Source organism: Nelumbo lutea, chromosome 6 (genome assembly GCF_056320005.1).
Source record: "Nelumbo lutea isolate HS-2025 chromosome 6, American lotus-T2T, whole genome shotgun sequence".
NCBI lineage: Eukaryota > Viridiplantae > Streptophyta > Magnoliopsida > Proteales > Nelumbonaceae > Nelumbo > Nelumbo lutea.
In genome coordinates, this window is record NC_142689.1 from 53,279,937 (window position 1) to 53,293,565 (window position 13,629).

Genomic DNA, 13,629 nt, shown 5'->3' on the forward strand with positions numbered 1-13,629 from the left:
CTATTATTCGAGTTATTTAATTCCAAAATGGGCAAAAAAGACAACGGGTTCGAGGATCAACCTGAATAGCCTCACCCGTTTTTTCTGCATTGTCCCGACAAGTTCATCAGTCTTACCCGACGAGTTATCCGAGTAAACTTGTTGGGCTAATTCAGTGAGTTCCTATCAGTTCTGACTATCCGGTTCGATCAGCCTGCTTCACTTGTACTGGAAAATTTGGTCGGCCGATTTACGTCTCTATACATATTGGGTTTTGATGAAATTTTCTACCCTAGAGTTTTTTTACCACCTAAATCCATAAATGTGGGTCCCACACTCTAATTATGATTAAAACCTTATGGTTCAGCCCCGTTCTATAAAACCTAAAACTTTGACTGGTCAGTTTAGGGGCTATCTGAAATCGTTTTGACCCAAATTTTTTCTCACAAACTTATATTGGTTTTGACAACATTCTAGTAAAATTTCACAAAATTTGGAATTACTTTGATACAATTTTAGTGGATTTAGAATGTATTGATCATGATTTTCATTGATCTATCATTATTGTTGTTCTATTTTCCTTAATATTTATCCATGTAAATCCAAGTTATGATTGCATGATATACGTCAATTTTCCTCACTATAATTTTAAGTTATCATGAGATTGATTCAAAACCATTCAAATTGGAAAAATCTTGTAACTGCCAAAGTGGTTTGATTTTGAAAATTTGTATGGCATTCAAGTGATTGGTAATTACCCATTCATTTAAATATTGGCAAGTTGCATCAAGATGGTGATCGCACTCAAAGGTGGGTCATTATTTTGTGCAATCCAATGGGACAAGATGATTGATATGAATGACATAGATAACAAGGATTTGAACCCAAATGTGTAAATTCTTGGAAATTTATGATGTTCATACTGATCAATCGTTTGGTGATTTTTGTCACCATAAAGGAAAAGAGAGAGCATTTGCATGTTATATTTTTGCCCAAAGGTGAGAGTACAATGATACATTAGCTCTTCTTGTCAAACTAGACATTAAACGTTTAGGGTATATTCTTGGTTTTGTCTGATTGATATTATGCATTTTATGGCATTATTTTGACTTTAACATAAATAACGAATTGAGATGCAATATAGTGAGCATGCTTTCCTTTTTCTTTTCAGCCTTGAATACTACTACGATCTTAGCTATTTGTCCGGTGTTGAGACTTTAAATGGATCAAACTTCTCTGACTCGAAAGAACAAATAGAGATAGTCTTGATCTGATTTCGTCATGTTAAAGGACAAACATGAAGACTGGGTGAAAGCCAATTGTATTTGTTTGATGATAATGAAATGAAAATTTTCAAAGAATATTAGAGGTGGTATCCCAAAAGAAATAGTCGCAAAAAAATATATGACTAGGGTTCAAGAGCAGTTTGTTGGCTCTGCCAAGGCAATTGGTAGTGCTTTAATCACACAATTAGTAAATTCGAAGTATGATGATGTGTGTAGTGTAAGAGAACACATACTTAAAAGATGTTATTTATGTACCTAGTATGAGGAGAAATCTTTTGTTAGTTGCAAAACCGGATGCTCTTGGCTTAAATTTAATTTTGGAAGTGGTGTTTTTAGTTTAATTTTTTTCAATCCCATGTTGTTGGTACCGGAACCTTATGCGATGGGTTATACAAATTGAATTTTGATACAACATATGCTTCATCTCTCTTATCGATGTATGCATATAATGTTGGTGTAAAATGTTGCATTGTTAATGAAAATTCATCGATGTTATGGCATAAACAGTTGGGTCACATCTCAAGAGAAAGGATTGAAATGTTAATAAATGAAGGAATGTTAAATAGTGTATGCCCTTAGCTCCAATCAAATTGATGTACTTTTTGACATTTATTGTAAATGAATAAAGTGCATATTTGATTTGTGTTATTATGGTGTGTTTCTATGTAATACCCTTCAACTGGACACTTAAGAGACTCGTGCTAGTTTAAAATCTTCACAGTTGTTGGATAGACCTAGGAGGTTTATCCTACCAAGGCTGACACTAATGTGCTGCCAAGTCAATTGGGGTGGTTTATCTCAGCTGCCAGGGTGAGACCTAAAGCACATGTAGTGTGGGTTTGCTTGAAACCCTGAACCAGACCATTTTCTAGTTATGCCCTGGACCCAAGAGACAGATGGGCAAAATTGGAAAGTTACACCTAACCCCTATACTCAATTATGATACTGCACAAGGTGTTGGATTTTGTTGTCTTTGATATGCCAATCAGTGAGATCCTTAGTGGGGTCAAAACCTTGGTATGTTGGGCAGTTTGAGACTTCACCTGATTGAGTGATCATAGTGACAGAATCAACCCCTTTGTTAGGCAAAATGAATGATCGAGGAATGCACTCTCTCTGATGGAAACCTAAACTACCGGTAGTTGATTTTAAACTTGTTGAGATTTATTTTTGCAAAATATATTTATATAGAGGTATACATATATATTATGGTTTCACAAAATGTTTACAAAAAAGTTTTAATTCCCGGGATCCATGTTAGAAGAGAGTGCAACACTGCACCTTGCAGCCGAGGAAAATGTCCTCTCTTGTCGGGGAGTGTTTGATCATTATGGGCTGAGAGGTTAAGTATAAGACCATTTAGGGCTTTTACCTTATGGCCTAATCTCACTTAAGTCCATAGTCCCTAGGCCTTCATAAGGTGGCCGGACCCAGGGACCATTTAGTGTAAATGTTCGGCCTAGTAAGAGCCCATACTGATGAGCTCAAGGGTTCACTATCTTTAGTAGTGAATTCTACTAGGCCTTATAACAGAGGCTAGGCTAAGCCCATATGACTTTTGTGAAGATCAATGTTAGGGTCCCATGCCATACAAAAGATCCAAGCTAGCCAAAAATTAAAAGGGAAGTGAGCCAAAAGACTTAATGGGCCTAAAGCCCATTTCAAACTATGTTTAATTGGATTATTTAAAAAGGGGCGAATCTGGTTTATAATCTGATTAGGATCAGCAAAAGGATAAAATAAGTCTTATCCACTTAAGAGTCCAAATCCAAATATAGATTTGGATAAAAAAACTCCTTCATAATTGGATTAGGAAGCTGATCCTAAAAGGGTTATAAATAAGGGGGCGAATTCCACAGTAGTTGAATCCTTCTTCTACAGTTTTTCTCCCTCTACTCTTGCCGCCCCTACCCTGTTCGATCTCCAATTCTTGGAAGTGATCAAGATTGAATTTTGATATTGTTTCTTGCTGAAAGAAATAATCTTGAAGTTGTGCTCACATTCCTACGTGATTCTTGCTGAAGAATTGGGGTTCTTACTGAAGAATCTCTTTTGCTAATCTTGCCTCACCCTAAATTGTGCCATCTTCAGTGGAAGATGGATTGGGTGAACTCTTTGGGCGTGAACACCTACATTGGGAACTACTGTTGATTCTGTATCAGGTATATCCCTTAATCTTTGTTACAGATTTGGTCCGATTTGTTTCAAGAATGAACCTTAAAAAAATACAATTTTTCTAAATTAGGGAATAAGATTCCTAGAAGGGAGAAAAAAAATTGAAATTTCACCCAGCCACCATGCATGGTTTGGCCATCCATATGATGGATCTCCCTTCCCTTTAGTGGTATCAGAGCCAAGTTCAAGTCTTGAACCAAATTTGGACCAAAGTTGAACCTACGCAAATGGGCAGAAACTGTTCTACCCGATTTGCACAAGTTTCTTTTTTTTGAGAAATTGGTTCTCAGATTATGGGTGTATGATATGCAAATTAATTCTTTATTTGTTTGAAATAATTTTAGAATTGTTCTATCTTTATTTCTTGATTTTTGGGTTGTTTGTATGGTGGAGATCGAAATCTTTATTGGCGCCAAGATTTGCGCACCCTATTGTTCTATTCTATTCAACTTAGTTTGTAAATAATTTTTTTTAGACGAAATGTATAGGATTTATTCTGATGTAATTAATAGAAAATTAGGTTTTCTATTTCTTTTACATTGGAAGACCTGTTGGAAGCGCGTGGAGGAGAAGAAGTTTTTGTAGAAACGAATTCTGCTATCTGTGATTTGCAGATATCGAACTGCAATTTACGACTAACTTTTTTCTTGTAGGTTTGCAACCACACAAACAACCCTCTATTGATGGTTATTGATAATTCTTAATTGTCTTTAATCAGTTGTAATTAATTTCAGATCATCTTCTTGAATTGGATCTTGAAATGGACACCAAACCCTAGGCCGATTTGACCCAGATTGGTTCAAACTAGTTGGACCGAACCTGTGGTACAATAGGGTCTATTCTCAGTCCTAAAATTCGATCATGGGCCAGGGGTTTGATGGCCCATTGCAAGATGCAATTCAGCCCACCCTGTAAAACCTTGTTTTGATGAGTTAAAATTGCATTAGGCTATTTTTCAACATAAATGCTATATGGGCTTAACTGCTTTTGTAGTTTAGCTTCCTCCCTGTGGCTACCCAACCTGGAGGGGGGGACGGGTTGAGGGTATGGAGTTTAGAGTCGCCACCTAAATTTTTGGAATTGGGAATTTATGAAAACCTAAGATTTTTTAAGAAAAACGTTTTGTTTTCTTATTAGGGTCCAGGGGCCAAGGTATGGTGTGGGAAGGTGTTAGGCACCCCACACACGCCCGGTTAAACCGACCTCTACTTCACCAATTTCCAAGGAACATTTAATAATTTTGGGACTTCAAAACTAATAAAAAATAAATAATTTCAAACACTAAATAAAAGAATGAATAGAAATGAAACAAGTATCTAGGAGACAAACAATATTCTTGCATTAAGTAAAGAAAAATTGGAACCGAAAGCAAGGAAATTAAGAAAGTTGAATCAAAAGAAACTTATCAAATTCATCATGCATGAGTTATCTAATAGGACATGGGGGTGTAGAAAAATAAATGCCAAAAAATGATTCCCACTACAGTGCCAAAAAAAGGATGGATGCAAGAAAAGTTCTTGATAAATTAACAATCCGAGAATACAGATGGAAAAATGACAAAACTAAATAATTAATGAAACCTATTAAACGAGCGAGGACTAAATGACCTATGGTTCTAATTTAAAATGACGGGAAGAGTGATTAGGGATGCCAAATGCCATGATGAAGGGGGTTAGGAATGATCTTCGACAAAGAATGATGGCTAATTGGCCTATTAAAATGATGATGAAAATGAACTGAAACCGATTATTGAATATGAGCATACAATCGAGTGTTTTAAGTAAAATAATAACTATGCTTGCGATTAAACAAATTCCTTGCATACGGAGAACTTCAAAATGGTCTTTATGTTCTCTATCATTCTCTAGAAACAAACATAACCGAAACTACATCATAAATAATCCCTAAGAAGAGAACTCGTGATACAATTAGTCCTACGTGTCTGTGGCATTACCGACTTGGCTACATTAATATCGATTATATCACAAGGTTGGTAAAGGATGGTCATTTGGATTTTCTAACTATAGAAGATATTCCAACCTGTGAACCTTACCTTTAGGGTAAGATGACGAAAAAGCCATTTATGGGAAAGCGTGAAAGATCTACAGGCACTCTTGACCATATACATACCGATGTATGTAGTCCCGTGAATTTTAGGGCATGTAGCCAACACGTTTATTTTATAACATTTACCGATGATTTTTCACGGTATGGTTACGTGTACCTAATGAGACACAAGTCTAAATCATTTGAAAAGTTCAAAGAATTCAGACAAGAGGTTAAGAAACTATTGGGGAGAAATATTAAAGCCCTTCGATCAGATCGACAAGGCGAATATCTCTCCGACGAATTCATGGACTACTTAAAGGAAAATGAGATTGTACCGCAACTGGCTCCTCCTGCTACACCACAATTAAATAGTGTGTCAGAGAGGAAAAAATAGACTCTATTAAATGTGGTCCATTCACTTCTCGTCCATTCAGAGTTACCCATATCCTTTTAGGGTTTCACATTAGAGATTGCGATTTACGTGCTGAATTGGGTTCCAACCAAATCCATTCCTAAGACTCCATATGAGCTATGAACTAAAGATTTGGATTGTCCAATACATGTTAAAAGAATAGTGCTGACAAATTGGAATCCAAGACCAACCGTTACCTATTTGTAGGTTATCCTAAAGGCTCTATAGGTTACCTATTCTATGATCCAAAAGAGCAAAATGTGTTTTGCAGTCAAAATGACTACTTTCTAGAGAAATATTACACCCTAAGTAATCTTCATCAAGTTGTTCTTGATGAGGAGAGCCCAAGGGTAGTGGGAGATGTCCCACGAGCTCCAAAAAATAACCAACCTAGAAGATCTACCCGGGTTTCTAGGTCTCCAGTTCGTTATGGCTATGACCAAGAAAGTTACTTGGTGGAAGCCAAGACCAGTGAGGAGGATCCCATGACTTATACGGAAGTTATGTTGGATATAGATTCCTTGAAGTGGGTAGATGCAATAAGAGCTGAGATTGACTCAATGGAGACCAATTGAGTCTGGACTCTAGTAGATCCGCCCCCTAAGGTAAAAAAAAAATTGGTCGCAAATGGATCTATAAGAGGAAGAAGGGCCCCGATGGTAAGGTTGAAACCTACAAGGCTCATCTTGTGGGGAAATAGTGCACTCCAAAAGAGGGAATGGACTATGGGGAAACCTTTTTGCCCATGGCTATGCTTAAATCCATTAGGATCCTACTACCTATAGCAGCATACCATGACTACAAGATTTGGCAAATGGGTGTCAAAACCGCATTCCTACAGTGAAAATGTGGGGATAAGGTTACGTTATTGGTTTTGTATGTAAATGACATTCTACTCATTGAAAATGATGTAGGAATGTTAACTACAGTGAAAATATGGCTTCGCACCAATTCTCCATGAAAGATCTTGGAGAAACCTCTTACATCTTGGGTCTTTGACAATATGGAAATAGATCGAAGAGGATAATACGATTATCCCAATCCACTTACATTGACAATATTGCTAAAAGATAAAGTATGGAGGACTCCAAGAAAGGAAATGTTCCTTTCAGGCACAGAGTCACTCTCTCCAAAGGTATGTCTCTCAAGACTTCAGAAGAGATTAAGGGCATGAGAGAGGTTCCTTATGCCTCAACCGTAAGGAGCATCATGTATGCCATGCTATACATTCGGCCTGACATTGCTAAAGTAGTGAGTGTGGTAAGTAGGTTTCAATCTAACCCAAGTCAGGAGCACTGGACAACTATAAAAACATACTAAGATACTTTCCAAGTTCAAAAACTTTTGTCTATGCACTCGGCCTAACATTGCTCAGGTAGTGAGTGTGGTAAGTAGGTTTCAATCTAACCTAGGTCAGGAGCACTAGACAACTATAAAAACATACTAAGATACTTTCAAAGTTCAAAAAGTTTTGTCTGGTATTCGATGGTAGTTCACAATAGATCATTGGGTATATTGATGTCAAATTCCAGTCAGACCTAGATGATAGAATGTCTACATCTAGTTTCATCTTCACGATTGGGTCCTGTGTAGTAAGAATAGTAGATTCCATAACCCAAGCTGAGCATATTGCCGTAAGTGAGTCTGCCTAATGAATGAAGGTATTCATTCTAGAATTTGGAATTTAGCACATCACCTATTCCACTGTTGTGTAACAACACTGGATCTATGAGAGATCGATATTAAAAGGTAACACCAGCGAAGAATGTGGCAGACCCATTGACTAAGCCACTGACACAGAAAGTGCTTGAGAAACACGTGGAAAGTATGAGACTTTGACTTGTACCCGATTGGACCTGAGTGCAAGTGGGAGCTGTTAGACAGTGTATGCCCTTAGCTCCAATCAGATTGATGTACTTATTGTGATTTATTGGAAATGAACAAAAGTGCATAATTGATTCATGTGATTTGGTGTGTTTCTATGTAATACCCTTAAATTGGACACTTATGAGACTCGTGTTAGTTTATAATCTTCACGGCCGTTGGATAGATCTAGGGAGATTTATCTTGCCAAGGCTAACACTGATGTGCCGCCAAGTTGGTTGTGGTGACTTGTCTCAGTTGTCAAGGTGAGACCCGAGGTACATGCAGTGTGGGTTTTCTTGAAACTTTAAACCGGACCAAGTTCTAGTATTGCCCTAGACCTTAGATATAGATGGGCAAAACTTGAATGTGACACCTGACCCCTAGACTCGATTATGGTACTGCACTATGTGTCGGATTGGGCTGTCTTTGATATGCCAATCAATGAGATCCTTAGAGGGGGTCAAAACCTGGGTATGTTGGGACAGTCCAAGAATTCATCTGAGTAGGTGATCATAATAATAGGATTAGCCCTTTTGTCGGACAAAGTGAATGATTGGGGAATGCACTTCCTTTTATGGAAACCTAAACTACCGGAAATTGATTTCAAATGTGTTTGAAATTTGTTTTGCAAAATATATTTATATAAAGATATACTTAAGGACTGAGAGGTTAAGTGTAAGACCATTGAGGGTAATACCTAATGGGCTAATCTTGCATTTGCTCACAATCCTTGAATTTTCATAAGGTGGCTGGACCCAATGACCATTTAGTGTAAATGTTGGGCCCATTAAGAGCCCATGGTGATGGACTCAAGGGTTCACTGTGTCCTACAATGAATTCAGCCAGGCCTTGTAAGAGAGGTTGGGCTGAACCTATGTGGCTGATGTGTATGTCCATGTTAGGGTCCCACGCCATGCAAAGAGAGCCAAGTTAGCCAGTAGATTAAAGGGTAAGTGAGCAATGTGACTTAATAGGCCTAAATACAATTTCAAACTGGGCTTAAGTCTGTTAATTAAAAGGGGGCAAAATCTGATTTATAACCTGATTAGGATTAGCTGAAGGATAAGATAAGTCTTATCCATTTAAGAGTCCAGATACAAATATCAAATTTGGATCAAGAAACTTTCTCCTAATTGGATTTGGAGTGATCCAAAGAAGGCTATAAATAGGGGGTGAATTCCTCAGTTTATACACACTCAACAACTTGTAGAATTCTCCCCAGTTCTTGCTGCCCATACCCAGTTTGATTTCCACCTATGGAACTGATCAAGAAAGGTTCTTGATATTGTTTCTTACTAGAAGAAACAATGTGAAGTCGTGCTCACCAGCTCTTGTTCAATTCTTATTGAAGAATTTAGGTTCTTGCTAAAGAACCATCCTACTGATCCTGCTTCACCGTACACTGTGTCATCTTCAATGGAGGCGGTTTTGGTCTTCTCTTGGGCATGAACACCTACATTTGGAGTTACTATTACTTCGTATCAGGAATATCCCTCACTTCCTTTTTGGTTTCAAATCTGGTATGGTTTTGATTCAATAACGAACCTTAAAAATGCAATTTTCTAAATTAGGGAATACGATTCCTAGATGGGAGAGAAAGAAATTTTTGAAATTTCGCCCAACATTCCTACAAGGTTCAGCCATCCATATGATGGATCTCCCATCCATTTATTATTGATACGGGGATGAGTACTCAACAATCTACATCTAAGTATACATCTTATAAAAATCTGAAGTATGAAGCAAAATATTGTTATTGTGGAAGAAAATGTGTGATTCGGGTTTTAAAGACATTTTTCAACCCAAATAGACTGTTTTACTTGTGTCTCGACAATATTGTATGTATTATAATAATTTTGTATTATAGGTGTGCATTGATTAAGAAGACTGTTAGATGTACTGAATTAAATTTGTCCGATGAAGCTACTTCTTCAATGAATCATAGTCAAACTATAGAAACCTGCATGGAGGAATTGGAGGCTTTGGGTAGATGTTTGTTATCATTCGAAGATTTGAGGTCCTTTCAACAATCACTTGTCGAGGAGTTGAAGACCATGCGAGTTATAATCATTGTATTCATGGTAGAGTTTCTTTCGGTATATATGTATAAGAATTAGTTTCTAATTGGGGTCCTTACGCATCTATCAATGAATTTTGATAGAGAAGTTGTTTTGTTGTTGTATTATCTAATCATTAACATACCCTCTTATCAACACTCATGTGATGGTGGTAGTCTTGGTGTTATATATGTTATATATGTATGTTATATATGCGCTACTAGCAATCTTAGTGTTGGTAGAAAAGTTATTTTAGTAAACATGGCAAAAAACATTTCACTTGGAACATCCCGACCCTGGATTTTTTTTTTCTTTTTTAATGAAGGTATCAACATTTCAGTTGGAAACCATGTTATCTTCAGGGTAGGAATCTTACCCGGTCCATTTTTCATGTCAATCAATAGAAATGCAAAAGGCAGGCCCCAGGTGCCAAAATAGAATTGTGAAATGTTTACTTGATTGTATTTGCAAGAGATGGGTTAGATTTCTTTGGTGATGGGTAAAGCTCCTTGTTAATTATTTGTCACATTTGTGATATAAAATGATGAAATATAAACACCACAAGGCACCATTTGGTCCACTATAATCTTGTAACTGCTCCTACTTGAAATAAAAAGACTCAATAAGCTCATTTAAAAACTAATGTCAACAAACTCTTTTAGCAAAATCAACAAAAAATGGACTCTCATAGATTCTTAAATGTTGATTCATGGGTTGCTTTTTGGGGTGTCAACTTCTGTTTGCTTTGAACGTCACAAAAGGCCTGTTGGTTTTTGGTGGCCTAACATCAATAAACTTGATTGCTCTTGGTATATATATATATATCCAACTACGACATCATTTCAACCTCAAAACTGTCGGAACCAGGTTGCCATCTGAATTTGTGAATGTAAGGGCTTGCAACCAATGAAGCACTGCAGTGGCAGAAGCACTTAGAAATATGACAAAAGACGCAGCAACACCCTTATGATAGGTCCCTAGTGACATCATGGTGAATCGCACAGTTGAAATATTGTTTGATAATCAAACCTCATACTTCATGGTAGCAGGGAATGATGTATCCTGCCAACCAAATGACAACAATTAAAACATAAAACAAACTCCCATACAATCACTAATGACGTCTAAATCACATGTCAAACCAATTTCCTCGTTCAGTGGTGCATTCTTAAATAACCCCATAGCCACAGGTAGAATGCAAACTCATGAGAATGCCAAGAACATGCAATTATTAACTAACAACAAAAACAAATATCAGTTATAGGAAGCAACAATGCATGCATTCCTATGCTCTTTGTTGGCATGTAATCCTCTTGCAAAGCTATCTACAAAGAACACCTGGTGCACATTCTCATAGATTGAAGGGTTTGGCTTTTCCACACCTTTAAGACCAAAGAACACGCCAAAATCCCATTCGGATACCTGAATTGCAAAAAAAAAAAAAAAAAAAAAAAAAAAAAAACAAACAAAGGAGTCATAAAAATGAACTCTCAAGCATGACTTCATATACCATGTAAACCAAGACATCCTTCCACTACTAATGCTTAAAACAGTTGGTATGCATATAAGAAACAACCAAAAAATTGTAAATTTACATGCATATAATTATATTAGAAATAGTTAAAAATTAAACTGAATTTAATAAAACTTCAAAATAACCAAAGTGATTTTAGTCCTCCTATATAACTGGTTGATGAACAAGAAATGGTATTCCTCTTCATTTTTCTTACATCTTGGGATCACTATTGATTTTGATATGGGCCAAAAAACTAGTGTGGCACATCCATGTTAGATCCCTGACTCATCTGATTATCACTGTCAATTGTTCCTATACTTGAAACTATTGAAACCTGCAATGAAGCATGGAATTTGAATCACAAATGGAGTATGATTGAAATACAACAAATTTCATAGAAATTGTTCAAAACTTTCATGTAACAACCCTGTCATAGTTGAAATTCCCATATTAGGTGTGTTGGTATTTATAGCATGTGATGGATATATGGTTAAGAGTTTATTAAGATTAAGAAAATTGTTCATGTTTGCATTAATACCATGTAATCCCTATTAAACAAGATTGTAAGAAAAAAAAAAAAAACTAAAATGTAACAAAACCATGACAACATAGCATAAAAAGAGCATAATATAATACCAAAACATGTTGAGATGATTGTTTAGCTTCCATGGTTGTTGTAGATGTGATTTGTGGATAAGGTTGAGATGAGAGTTAACCTTTTATGGCTACAGTAGTTGGGATTTGTGATCGGGTTTGAAAGTTTTTCTTACTTTTCTTTCTTTTCTCAAAAGGTTGTTTGATTTTACCATCACCACCACTCCCACTAGTTTTACCACCCTTATTCTTCCTTGCATTTTAGAACCCAGTTGAGATGGTTGAATTCATAAAAAAAATGGTCTTGCATTTTAGAACAAAATAGAGTAATTAAGGGAAGATAATGATAGAGACACAAAGATACAAAGGGAGATACATTGCAGTGAAGAAATCAAGCACAGTTGCTTCTTGCTTGCTACAACTGAACATTGCAAAAGAGGAGAGAATATTTTGGGGCAGCAGCAAATGTTGCATATGACATACTGATCACTTGGACTTTGCGTGAATGGATGAGACACTACATGAGGTTGACGCTTTCCACGCACATTGAAGCTATTGTCCATTGACAATCAAGGTGAGGGACACTTGACATCGTCCTTAAGCACTAACGGAGAACAATAAAATGCCAAATTTATCCTCCACTATTGTTCAAATTTTCAAAATAAAACTCATTTGATCTCTGATTTTAGTGCATAAAAACCATTAAAAATTGCCTCAAAATTTCACTAAAATTTTCCCTCATAGTCTCTTTTAATCTCCACCACCCCCTATTCTTTTTCCACAATCATTGATGAAATTAAACCAAAGCAGCCACCAATCCCCACCATTACAGCAAAAGCAGCAGTTGCTGGAGAGAACGAAGATGATGGCATCAATGGGGTGTTTGACAAAAGTCCCAATTCCTTTCGTGTCTTGAGGACCACATAGTGGAATAGGGCCTCAAGTAGAAAGGTTAGATGGATAATGCCCTCTCCGTGATCTTGAATGAGAAGTCCCATGGCATTCTTGGGAAAACATCCTTGTGGCTTCATAGGCGTCCATTAGTGCCCAACCCCTAAACCTTTTTCCAACAACAGTTTCGAATTTATTGCAGTAGTAGTTACTAGTTAGTTGTCTCCAATGCCACCGTTTTAGAAAAATCTCATGTCTTCATCGCCATCCCCTTCTTTCTCTGTTTTAATGCCAGTGAAATCTCGACCTAATTGTTTTTGAATCACCACTTGCACATCCATTTGATCAACATAACAAAATTCTCATTCTAAACATCAACTAACCAATTACAAACAGAAATGACTATTGTAGTGAGATGAATGGAAGGTGTAGTAGTAATGGAGCTTACCTATCAGGATTTCAGCCTTAGATAATGCAACAAATTAAAAGATTTCGATCACTCTTCATTTTGGATCGCTTGAGAGGAATGAGCTTCTAGGTGTGAGTTGTACTTGGCCAACAAAGAAGTCAAAGAACAGGGAGGGGGTCTGCGTTTGGTTGGGGATCAAAGAACGATGAAAGGAAAGAGAGATAGAGAGGGGGAGGAGAGGGAGACGGAAAATGGAATGGAAGTTGGAGATGGAGAAAGAGACAGAGATAGAGTTGGAATTGGAGATAAAGACAGAGACAGAGACAGAGACGAAGCCAGAATCGGAGTTTGAGATGGAAATTGACACTGGGATAATGGAATCATAAAAGGGTATT

The 13,629-nt window shown here is 36.9% G+C and overlaps 1 long non-coding RNA gene across 1 annotated transcript; it reads right to left on the reverse strand.

Moving 5' to 3' along the window:
* Positions 1 to 10,395: 10,395 nt before the first annotated feature.
* LOC148848921 (uncharacterized) lies at positions 10,396 to 13,577 on the reverse strand. Its single transcript, XR_016100972.1, has 2 exons — positions 13,274 to 13,577; positions 10,396 to 11,246 (listed from the first exon to the last, which is right to left on the reverse strand). It is a non-coding gene; the product is annotated as an uncharacterized LOC148848921 (long non-coding RNA).
* Between the last annotated feature and the right edge of the window lie 52 nt (positions 13,578 to 13,629).